The sequence below is a fragment of the Xenopus laevis genome, chromosome 9_10S (assembly GCF_017654675.1).
Source record: "Xenopus laevis strain J_2021 chromosome 9_10S, Xenopus_laevis_v10.1, whole genome shotgun sequence".
NCBI lineage: Eukaryota > Metazoa > Chordata > Amphibia > Anura > Pipidae > Xenopus > Xenopus laevis.
In genome coordinates, this window is record NC_054388.1 from 24,824,022 (window position 1) to 24,836,687 (window position 12,666).

At 39.4% G+C, this 12,666-nt stretch overlaps 1 protein-coding gene across 5 annotated transcripts in view; it reads left to right on the forward strand.

The window, feature by feature from the left end:
* The window catches only part of usp36.S (ubiquitin specific peptidase 36 S homeolog), a 146,655-nt gene that overhangs the window by 51,513 nt on the left and 82,476 nt on the right, over window positions 1-12,666 (forward strand). The gene's annotated exons all lie outside the window — the stretch shown is intronic.

A 12,666-nucleotide genomic window follows, 5' to 3' on the forward strand; every position in this document is an offset into this window, starting at 1 on the left:
CCCTTCCCCCCCCCCAGTAGCCAAACAAAAGAACAATGGGAAGGTAACCAGATAGCAGCTCCCTAACACAAGATAACAGCTGCCTGGTAGATCTAAGAACAACACTCAATAGTAAAAACCCATGTCCCACTGAGACACATTCAGTTACACTGAGAAGGAAAAACAGCAGCCTGCCAGAAAGTATTTCTCTCCTAAAGTGCAGGCAGAAGTCACATGACCAGGGGCAGCTGGGAAATTGACAAAATGTCTAGCCCCATGTCAGATTTCAAAGTTGAATATAAAAAAATCTGTTTGCTCTTTTGAGAAATCGATTTCAGTGCAGAATTCTGCTGGAGCAGCGCTATTAACTGATTCATTTTGAAAAAAAAAAATTTCCATGACAGTATCCCTTTAAGTTTACTTAGGGCAGTTCTTTCTCCTTGAATGTAAGGTTATGTTTCCTACTTTTTGCAGGGTTTTTGTTCCATATTTGTTTTACCTCATGGGTGACAATATTTTCAAATGCAGTTAGCGATTCACTAGTAAATTTACACATCATATCTTGTGGTTTGCTTTCAACAATTATGTTACAATGTGTAGTCCTCGAGAAATGTAATTTAAATGTTATGTTATGCAAAAAAAATTTGAAAAGCAATGTCCCAAGTGGCGTAATCAACCTGGTATGTTGGTATATAACTAAGTCCCTTATTTAAAACATTCAGTTCTGCAGTTGTAAGTTCATAAGAAGAAATGTTAATAACAAGGTTATTTACCTCGTCTTGTTCCTGTTCCTTTTCGGGGGAACCCGTCTCTTGTGTTTGGTGCTCGAGGTTTTTGCTTTCCGGTTGCTCGGTAGTGCGTAGCTGCCTCTAAAAAATCCACTGATGTTTGTGTGCTTGAGCCTTCTTCGCTGCTTGAGCCTGTGGTCTGGGGTGCGCTTGTAGTGTATGGCCTGGGGTTCTTGTATCTCTTCCTGTAAGTGCGCTCTAGCGGGGGATGGGCTCTGTACAGTCCCTGCCTCCAGTTGGGCTGTTCTGTTGTTTCTCCGCATCACTCGCGTTGGACCCGATATTCTCGCCTTTCCTCGCGCCAGGTGTATACGTGTCCTTCTGTGTAATCTCTGGCATCGCGCTCGAACTTCTCCTCTTTCTGTATGGTAAGGTATTGCTCTGCCACTGCTGCTCCTTGTTCCTCTATTAGTTTGGTTTGTAGTCTTGTTATCGACTGCTGAATGTCCTGCAGTTTTACTGACAGTCTTTCTACTGTCAGAAGCATGAGGTCCAGGCTGCATTTGTTGCAGATTTCGTACCAACACTGCTGTAATAATGGATCCTCGCTGCACAGGTTCGGTTTGATATCTAGTCGTAAGCCACGAGGGATGCGTTTCACTTCTAAATATTCTGCTAGGGTGCTTATGTGCAGGTTGATGTAAATCTCTTTTCGTTTTAAATTGCCCAGTTCCTTCCTTAAATCTCCGGCTGGGGCTACTTTGGTTCTAAGCAGGTCATCCATTTAATCCCGCTTAAAATTCTGTTAATGTCTTTGTCATCGTATGCAAAAGTGGTTGCTGTAGAAGGAATACCTTCTTCCGACATTCTTCACCTACTTTGCATCTCAGTCTGGTGGACACTCAATTACCACACAATAAGGATGACTGCGCTCTGAGGGATAAGTTAATTCGCTCCTCCCACTTCAGGAAAATTCACAATAATACAGAGATTACTGAGAGCCGACAATGCAGTACTTGCTGCTAAATGTGCTTTTATTGCCACAACATGTTTCGGGCTCAATGCCCTTTATCAAGTGTTCTACCGTACAAGTGAACACATAAACATTTATACATTAGTGTGAAAAAGACCTCCCCTTAGGGGGGTTGTCCACCAGTCCATCATAGTCTGATTAGTCCAATAAGTCCAGTGTCATTCTGAAAAAATTCAATTAATTAAAACTCCGGTACTTCCAATCTCTTGGCCTACCTTGTATATTCACACCTGAAAAAAAGAATTATTTACTTTTAATAGTACCTTTGTAGTAAGCGATCTTACTTTTATACATCTAGCCAGATATATAAATATACGTATAATTATATGTAGTTGCCCATCTTACCATTACGTAGTATTCTAGCATTCTTCGGAAAGTGTTTTAAATAAGGGCAAGCTAGTAATCTGAAAAAAGGAACCAAAAAGACAAATCAGTTATACTGTAAACATGAACAGCTTTGTAACTAAACATTGTTGCAATAGACCTTAGTGCATTAATTTGCCACCTATCTGTTACAAATAGCATTTTACATTCCAACTATCGTTCATACCTAGTAGCTGTAAAGTGTCTAATTTTTTAATCCAGAACCCTTCTTTTTGTAATAGTTATTGCTTCATGTTGCCTCCCCTTTGTGGGGACTGAATCGCCTCTAAAACCATCCATTTCAACTGTTTTTGGTTATGGTTTGCATTGTTGAAGTGTCTCGATACGGTAGTGTCTGTATAAGAGCCTTGCTTATAGTTACGGATGTTTCCCCTATGTTCTTTAATCCTGGTTTTTATGCTCCTGCTCGTTTGCCCAACATATCCTTGGCCGCATGGGCATTTTAAAAGATAACATTTTCTGTATCACATCTGGCGTAGTGTTTGATATTTATGGGGGTACCCGGTGTCGGGTGTCTCACTATTTCCCCTTTGATGATTTACGAACAACAGACACATCCCATGCATGCAAAATTAACTTTCTTGGGTTCCCCTAAAAACCTTTGGGCAGGTGGACGTTTTGAGGGGTAAACCTCAGCTGGACATAATGTATCTCTTATAGTTTTACCTTTGGTATAGCTAAACAATGGGGATAAATTATATATGCTTAAAGGCATTAACAGAATCAGCCATCACAACATCACCAGGCAGTGCATTCCACAACCTCACTGACCTCACTGTAAAGAACCACCTACTATGATTTAAATGAAAGTTTTTTTCTTCTAGTCTGAAGGGGTGGCCTCTGGTACGGTTATCCTCTTTATGGGTTAAAAGGTCCCCTGCTATTTGTCTATAATGTCCTCTAATGTACTTGTAAAAGTGTAATCATGTCCCCTCGAAATCGCCTTTTTTTCCAGAGAAAACAACCCCAACCTTGGCAGTCTACCCTCATAATTTGTCTTCCATCCCTCTAACCAGTTTAGTTGCACGTCTCTTCACTCTCTCCAGCTCATTTATATCCCTCTTAAGGACCGGAGTCCAAAACTGCACTGCATACTCGAGATGAGGCCTTACCAGGGACCTATAAAGAGGCATAATTATGTTTTCATCCCTTGAGTTAATGCCCTTTTTTATGCAAGACAGCACTTTATTTGCATTAGTAGCCACAGAATGACACTGCCCAGAATTAGACAACTTGTTATCTACAAAAACCCTAAGATCCTTCTCATTTAAGGAAACTCCCAACACCCTGCCATTTAGTGTATTACTTGCATTTATATTATTTTTGCCAAAGTGCATAACCTTGCATTTATCAACATTTAACCTCATTTTCCAGTTTGCTGCCCAGTTTCCCAACTTAGACATATCACAAAGGTTCCGTGCAGCATCCAGCAGCACAATTTAGTATCTGCAAAAATAGAAACGGTACTTTCAATGCCCATCTCCAGGTCATTAATAAACAAGTTGAAGAGCAAGGGACCTAGTACAGAACCCTGCAGTACTCCACTAACAACACTTGTCCAATTAGAAAATGTTCCATTTACCACTACTCTTTGTAGTCTATCTTTTAGCCAGTTCTTTATCCAGGTACAAATACTATGTTCCAGGCCAACATTCCTTAATTTAACCTTCTGTGTGGCACTATATCAAATACTTTAGCAAAGTCTAAGTAAATCGCATCCACTGCCATCCCAGAATCGAGGTTCCTACTTACCTTCTCATAAAAATAAATAAAGTTAGTCTGGCAAGATCTATTAACGCATAAAACCATGCTGGCACAAACTCATGGTATTATGATTTGCTATGAAGTTCAGTATCTTATCCTTTATTAACCCTTCGAAAAGCTTTCCTACCACTGACGTCAGACTAACTGGCCTATAGTATTGAGGCTGAGAACGGGATCCCTTTTTGAATAGCGGCACCACATTAGCAATTTGCCAGTCTTTCAGCACTATGCCAGAGAGGTTTGGCAATCACAGAGCTAAGTTCACTAAGTACCCTGGAATGAATACCATCTGGTACCATACTTTTGTTTATCTTAACATGTTCTAGTTGAATTTCTTAAAGTGTGAACCATGCATCATTAGTTGTATTACTAGGTTTGGGACTATTAAGAAGGAAACCATCATTAACTGGTTCCTCATTTGTGTAAATAGATGAAAGAATATGTGTTCAGAATCTGCTCTTTTTAAAATTTTTACTGCTTGCTGCAATATTAATTTCCATGTCAATTTTAGCTTACCTTATAGCTTTATAGCATTATTTATTGGCCTCCTTGTTTTAAAAAAGCCCCCCTAAATACTGGGTTTCTGACTATAACCTGTCAGGCTTTCCTTAACCATGAACCAACATATAAAGCCCCCAAATACCGGGTTTGTGACTATAACCTGTCAGGCTTTCCTTTGCTATTAACCACTGTATAAAGCCCTCCTAAATACCGGGTTTGTGACTATAACCTGTCAGGCTTTCCTTTGCTATGGACCAGCATATAACATATGAAGGACTCTGGTAATTTAGGACATGCAAGTTTATTATTCCTATAATCAACTGATACAATTGCAGCAAGTCACCATAGTGTACATTAAATCTTATAATAAAAGAAGCATGCAACATACAAGGCTTATAAGGTATATCCTAACTACTCTAACCTAATGTCTTGGGATGCGTGCATATAGAGTTATGTCTAGGTGGCTATCCTTAAAGGTGTTTCTCCAGATACATCACCTGTTCCTTCTTCCTTGGTTTCTTCTTCTGTGTGTAGACCAAATGGAGGAGCTTCCAGTTAAAGTTCTTTGCCCTCCATGACAACCAGGCCGTAGCCCACTACAGTTTGTTTGTACACATCCTGTAACCAGGATGAAACACTGTCCAGTAGTAGTCGCTATAGACCATAAGATACTTCAAGTCCCATAGGCATCCATTGAATAACAGTAATGTACTATACTGAACACCATCCATTAGGTACCATTGTACACTGTGTTCCATGGATATTTCAGGTAAACTCAATTCCTGTTAAACTAGGTTTTCCTTGGAGATGGTCAGCACTGTTCACATGGATTCAGTCTGGGAAGATAACTCTCTTCTTAGTTTGTTTTAGTAACACCCACTGTCTTCCAAACCTTTCTTTTGTTTAGCATAACCATGTTTCCAAAGGCTTGCTTGGATACCTATTAGAGTCTTTCACCAATATTATTTTCTCATGAAGTCCGTTACAACACTTGTACCATATAAATGATTTGGCTTTCCCAGCTAACTTGAAAGCCTTGAATGCATGTCTTTTCTTACCCATCTCAACACCAACACTTCTATTGAACGAAAAAGGGTTTGCTTTGCAACGACGTTCCTTGCTTACAAGGGGAATATACTGACATGTATATTTATTGAGCAGCATTTTAAAGACTTCCCGTTTTTGTTCTGTGTTTAACCCTGTGAAAAGCATTTCCCCCTTAATATGTTGCAGAGATGCCCTTATACTGTCAAAGTTTGCACGTCTGAAATTGTGTTTTAGTTACTCCCTTATAGAATTGCTTCGGCAACAGAATCTCAAAGGAGACCATGTTATGATCACTATTCCCTAAATGCTCACCCACACAAATGTTAGAGATGAGTTCAGTATTGCTAGTTATTACAAGGTCCAAAAGAGAGTTATTCCTAGTAGGTTCTTGAACGAGCTGGAATAAAAAATTGTTATTTAGCATATCTACAAACCTATTAGCTTTTTCTGTCTTGGCAACCCCATTATCCCAGTCAATGTTTGGATAATTGAAGTCACACATAGCAACAACTTGATCCAGCTGTGAAGCCGCTTCTATCTGCAAGAGTAGTTGGGCTTCATACTTGTCACTTATACAAGGTGTTTTATAGCATACACCAATGATAATTCTCTTTGTAACCGTTTGCCCAATCAAAATATCTACCCAGAGGGATTACACTCCCTCACCAGTACCAGCAATGGTTATTTCTTTAATGCATGGCTTTAATTCCGGGTTTACATACAAACACACTCCTCCACCCTTTTTAATCCCTCTGTCCCTCCAAAAAGGGTGTAACCATTTAAATTCACATTCCAGTCATATGTTTCATCCCACCAGGTCTCCGTGATACCAATTATATCATATTTTTTAGAGCATGCATATAATTCTAGGTCTCCCATTTTACCTGACAAACTGTGCATTTGCAAGCATATAGCGGAGGTGACTACTTTTACTTTTGAAATTTGAATTACTTAGTGGAGAATTATATGTTAAGCTAGTATTATTCTGTTTTCCTTGTAACAGAGGGACCTCCTCTCAGGGAAACATGTTCACAAGGAAAGCAATAGGGCAGATATTTGATCAAGCTGTCTTTAATTCATCCAGGGACCCCAAATTCTCAAAGGAGGATATACCTTTTTAACGATGGGACAATAATAGAAGGTAATATCGATGGCAATATTTATCAGCCCAACCTTAAAACTGCCCTTAAACTCCTTGCATGTGTTACAATCACCTAAATCCTGCTTTGGTCTTTCTATCAGACCCTATTTTAGTACTAACCTCTACCCGCTCCTATTGTTTGTCTAAACATCATTTGGGCCCTAGTCCTACAGTTGCCCCTTTTTTTGTAAGAATATAAAAGCTTTATAAAATTGATCTCCCTAATCTGATTCTATCAGCCCCCTGAAAGCGGTTTATGCAACTATTCATTAGCATTTGCTTACGGCAGGATAGTAGAGTTTACATATTAGCACAATTTGTGAGACCTTATATCTCATTTTCATGGCTGACTTCCTGTGGATAGGGCCCTGTGTTTGTCTTTCACATTTAGACCACACACCTGGTAATTAGGCCTTGCTAGATTTGTCCTAGCATGCTTCACACTTTGGGAAATTGTGTTTTGTAGAAATCAGAACCTAATATTGTCAAATCTTCTTTTCCAAAGTAGCAATATATGCTGACGTACAGGCAAGACCATATCTGTGCCACAGTTGCACTTTAAAAGGTCCTGCTGACCTGGATATTGGGAGTAGAGCAACTAAGAGTCTGTATGGGACCCGAAGATTTCAATCATCTGGTTTTTTGATTGCTTTAGGATTATAGTTTGACATTTTACCTACAGTTACAAAATTCTGAAGTCTACAGGGCCAGCATTGGGTGGGCAGGGGTCCCGTGATACAAGAAGGTCCAACTCATATGCTGCTAAAAGGATGGAGCTTGCAGGGGAGTTTGAGTTTACATAGTAACATAGTAAGTAAGTTTGAAAAAAGACACACTTCCATCAAGTTTAACCTTTTTTTTTTTTTTTTTTTTAATTATATCTGCCTAACTGCCAGTTGATCCAGAGGAATGCAAAAAACCCATCTGAAGCCTCACCAATTTGCCTCAGAGTGGGAAAAAAATCCTTCCTGACTCCAAAATGGCAATCGGACTAGTCCCTGGATGTACTATGAGCTATCTTCCATAACCCTGTATTCCCTGACTTGCTTAAAATACATCTTGCCCTTCTCTGTACCCTCTCTAATACAATAATGTCCTGTTTGAGTGATGGAGACCAAAACTGTACGGCATATTCTAGATGGGAATATACACAATGTGGTAAAACTACAGTTCCCAGAATTCTCCTTTGGTCCCGACTCAGTTTATCACTCGGCAATCAAAATATAACAGTCTGTATGAGTCAGCGCTAAAAGCTGGGAGAAATAAGAATGTAGCATAAAGAGAATCTAAGTGTAGCGGGTTGTTGGTAGTTGTAGTTCCACACTCTCCCAAAATTCTACTTTAAGGTGCTTGATTACTTGTTACTTCCACCACGTGTCTTACTTATAAGTTGGGTACTTACAAACGTTTAAAGACTTTTAGGCATTCAAATATAACCAGGGTAGTCTGCTTTGTGGCTGTTCCGTGCTGTCGGAAAATATAGAGCGCAGAAGGTAGTGCAAAAACTTTTTATTAACGTGTAAATAAAAACAATTATTCCACTCACATTTTAGAAGATTTTTAAGGCGTATCGAATCTCCACTTGGGGAAAATTACTATGCGTGGTGTCAGCTCCGAAAGTTTGCATCATATAGATCCACTTGCTTTCTCGTTTTAGTGTTTCTTTAATTAAGTCAACTCCTCTCCATTTTCTATTTATTTCTTCTACCCCCCAGAATGTTAAACCTCTTGGATTTTGTTCATGGTGTAATTTGAAGTGTTTTGATACGTTGGTGGCTATATCCCCTTTTCTGTATTTCTGATGTGCTCTCTGATAAGGTCAAGAGGTTTAACGTTCTGGGGGGTAGAAGAAATAAATAGAAAATGGAGAGGAGGATGCCACATCCTGGATGGAATTAATTGGTCTGGATAGTTTTGTGTCATCTGCAAACACTGATACATTACTTACAACACCCTCCCCTAAATCATTAATGAACAAGTTAAATAAAAGTGGACCCAATACCGAGCCCTGGGGGACCCCACTATGACCTTAGTTTAGAAAGCCGTCGTTTGTGGGGCACAGTATCAAACGCTTTGGCAAAATCCAAATAGATCACATCTACTGCCCCCCTTAGCATCTTACTTACCTCATCATAAAAAGCAATCAAATTTGTCTGACATGACCTATCCTTTATAAAGCCATGCTGATTGCTGCTCATGATACAGATTATTATTCCCTCTAGAGCCTCCAAATGACTTTGTAGTCTGACTCTTCAACAGGTTAGTGGAGTAGCCATCTCCACTGCAGTAACATGAAGTATAACAAAAACCGGAGAGTCTTCAAATGTGAATTATGGTGCACCAGAGGAAGGACCCTAGAGGTCCGAAACATGTAGTTCTATAATAAAATTAATTCACATTTGAAGACTCTTCGGTTTCTGTTATACTTCATGTTGCTGCTCATGATGCCATTCACTAGGACAAAATTTTGAATGTGATCCCTTAACAAGCCTTCAAATAATTTGCCCACCACAGATGTCAAGTTTACTGGCCTATAATTGCCAGGCTGAGATCGTAATCCCTTTTTAAATATTGGAATAACATCATCTTTTCTCCAATCCATAGGCACCATATCAGATGAAAGTGAATCTGAGAAAATCAGAAATAGGGGCTGGTCTAAAACTGAACTAAGCTCTCTTAGAACCTGGGGGTGTATGCCATCAGGCCCTGGAGCCTTGTTTACATTAATTTTTACTAAAGCTTTATGAATCATATCCTGAGTCAGTGTGAGCATGTTTTTGAAATAATGGGGCATGGCAGAATTGAGTCAGTGTGGTCAGGCCTGCATTTAAAGCTAATTAAGCAATATGGGACACTTCTGAGGTGGCCCTACTGGTCTGTATTCTATCTAATGGGGGGGGGCCGTGTTGCTGTGATATGTTTAATAAATTGGGCATGCAACCATGTGTGGTTTCTGGTGTCCTCCATTCATGGCAGTAGTATAGCTTATACCCAAATGCCAATCTGCAGGGTTTTGTATTTCTAATGTGATGCGCTGCAACCACTGAAATATTCAGAGGAATGAAAAAGGTTTCAACTACATGTACCATTGAAAACATGTAGTAAGTTAGGTGTCCTCAGGCCAAAACTTGTCGAGTATGAAGCCCAGCTACTCCTGCAGATACAAGCGGCTTCATAGCTGGGTCAAGTTGTTGCTATGGGTGACTAAAATTATCCAGACATTGTCTGGGGTAATGGGGTTACTAAGACAGAAAAAGCTAGTAGGTTTGTAAATATGCTGAATGACAACTTTTTATTCCAGCTCGAACCTACTAGGAATAACTCTCTTTTGGACCTTGTAATAACTAATAATACTGAACTCATCTCTAACATTTGTGTAGGTGAACATTTAGGGAATAGTGATCATAACATGGTCTCCTTTGAGAATCTGTTGCAGAAGCAATTCTATAAGGGAGTAACTAAAACACTAAATTTCAGACGTGCAAACTTTGACAGTATAAGGGCATCTCTGCAACATATTAATTGGGAAATCCTTTTCACAGGGTTAAACACAAAAAGAACTCCTACAAAATGGGAAGTCTTTAAAAAGCTGCTTAATAAATATACTTATCAGTATATTCCACTTGTAAGCAAGGAACATCGTTGCAAAGCAAAACCTTTTTGGTTCAATAGAAGCGTTGGTGTTTTGGGTTGGGTAAGAAAAGACGTGCTTTTAAGGCTTTCAAGTTAGCTGGGACAGCCGAATCATTTATAAGGTACAAGGAGGCCAATAAATCATGCAAAGAAGCTATAAGGAAAGCTAAAATTGATATAGAAAAGGATATTTGGGCATTTTTAAATATGTTGATAGTAAAAAAAATGAAGCAGGAAGGGGTGGGACCCTTACTATCAGAGCGGGGTCAGCTGGTTGATGAAAACAAAATAAAAGCGCAGATTCTGAACTCATATTTTGCATCTGTCTACACAAATGAGGAACCAGTAACTGAAGGTTTCCTTCTAAATAGTCCCAATTCTAGTAATATAACTAATGATGCATGGTTCACACATGAGGAAATTCAAAAGAGACTAGAACATGTTAAGATTAACAAAGGTCTGGGGCCAGAAGGTATTCATCCCAGGGTACTTAGCGAGCTTAGCTCTGTGATTGCCAAACCTCTTAACTTAATTTTTCAGGATTCATTGAGATCTGGCATAGTGCCGAGAGACTGGCGAATTGCTAATGTGGTGCCTCTATTCAAAAAAGGATCCCGTTCTCAGCCTCAAAACTATAGGCCAGTTAGTCTGACTTCAGTGGTAGGAAAGCTTTTCGAAGGGTTAATAAAGGATAAGATACTGGACTTCATAGCAAATCATAATACTATGAGTTTGTGCCAGCATGGTTTTATGCGTAATAGATCTTGCCAGACTAACTTAATTTCTTTTTATGAGAATGTAAGTAGAGACCTCGATTCTGGGATGGCAGTGGATGTGATTAACTTAGACTTTGCTAAAGCATTTGATACAGTGCCACACAAAAGGTTACTGGTTAAATTAAGGAATGTTGGCCTGGAACATAGTATTTGTACCTGGATAGAGAACTGGCTAAAAGATAGACTACAAAGAGTGGTGGTAAATGGAACATTTTCTAATTGGACCAGTGTTGTTAGTGGAGTACCGCAGGGCTCTGTACTAGGTCCCTTGCTTTTCAACTTGTTTGTTAATGACCTGGAGGTGGGCATTGAAAGTACTGTTTCTATTTTTGCAGATGATACTAAATTGTGCAGAACTATAGGTTCCATGCAGGATGCTGCCACTTTGCAGAGTGATTTGTCTAAACTGGAAAACTGGGCAGCAAACTGGAAAATGAGGTTAATGAGGATAAGATACTGAACTTCATAGCAAATCATACTATGAGTTTGTGCCAGCATGGTTTTATGCGTAATAGATCTTGCCAGACTAACTTAATTTCTTTTTCTGAAAAGGTAAGTAGAGACTTCGATTCTGGGATGGCAGTGGATGTGATTTACTTAGACTTTGCTAAAGCATTTGATACAGTGCCAAAGGTTACTCGTTAAATTAAGGAATGTTGGCCTGGAACATAGTGTTTGTACCTGGATAGAGAACTGGCTAAAAGATAGACTACAAAGAGTGGTGGTAAATGGAACATTTTCTAATTGGAACAGTGTTGTTAGTGGAGTACCTCAGGGCTCTGTACTAGGTCCCTTGCTTTTCAACTTGTTTATTAATGACCTGGAGGTGGGCATTAAATTATATTTTTGCAGATGATACCAAATTGTGCAGAACTATAGGTTCCATGCAGGATGCTGCCGCTTTGCAGAGTGATTTGTCTAAGTTGGAAAACTGGGCAGCAAACTGGAAAATGAGGTTCAATGTTGATAAATGCAATGTTATGCACTTTGGCAAAAATAATATAAATGCAAGTTATACACTAAATGGCAGGGTGTTGGGAGTTTCCTTAAATGAGAAGGATCTTGGGTTTTTTGTAGATAACAATTTGTTGAATTCTGGGCAGTGTCATTCTGTGGCTACTAAAGCAAATAAAGTTCTGTCTTGCATAAAAAAGGGCATTATCTCAAGGGATGAAAACATAATTATGACTCTTTATAGGTCCCTGGTGAGGCCTCATCTGGAGTATGCAGCGCAGTTTTGGACTCCAGTCCTTAAGAGGGATATAAATAAGCTGGAGAGAGTGCAGAGACGTGCAACTAAATTGGTTAGAGGGATAGAAGACTTAAATTATGAGGGTAGACTGTCAAGGTTGGGATTGTTTTCTCTGGAAAAAAAAGGTGCTTGTGAGGGGACATGATTACACTTTACTCAAAAGTACATTAGAGGACATTATAGACAAATAGTAGGGGACCTTTTTACCCATAAAGTGGATCACCGTACCAGAGGCCAACCCTTTAGACTATAAGAAAAGTACTTTCATTTGAAGCATCGTAGGGGGTTCGTCACAGTCAGGACAGTGAGGTTGTGGAATGCACTGCCAGGTGATGTTGTGATAGCTGATTCAGTTAATGCCTTTAAGAATGGCTTGGATGATTTTTTGGACAGACATAATATCAAAGGCTATTGTGATGCTAAGCTCT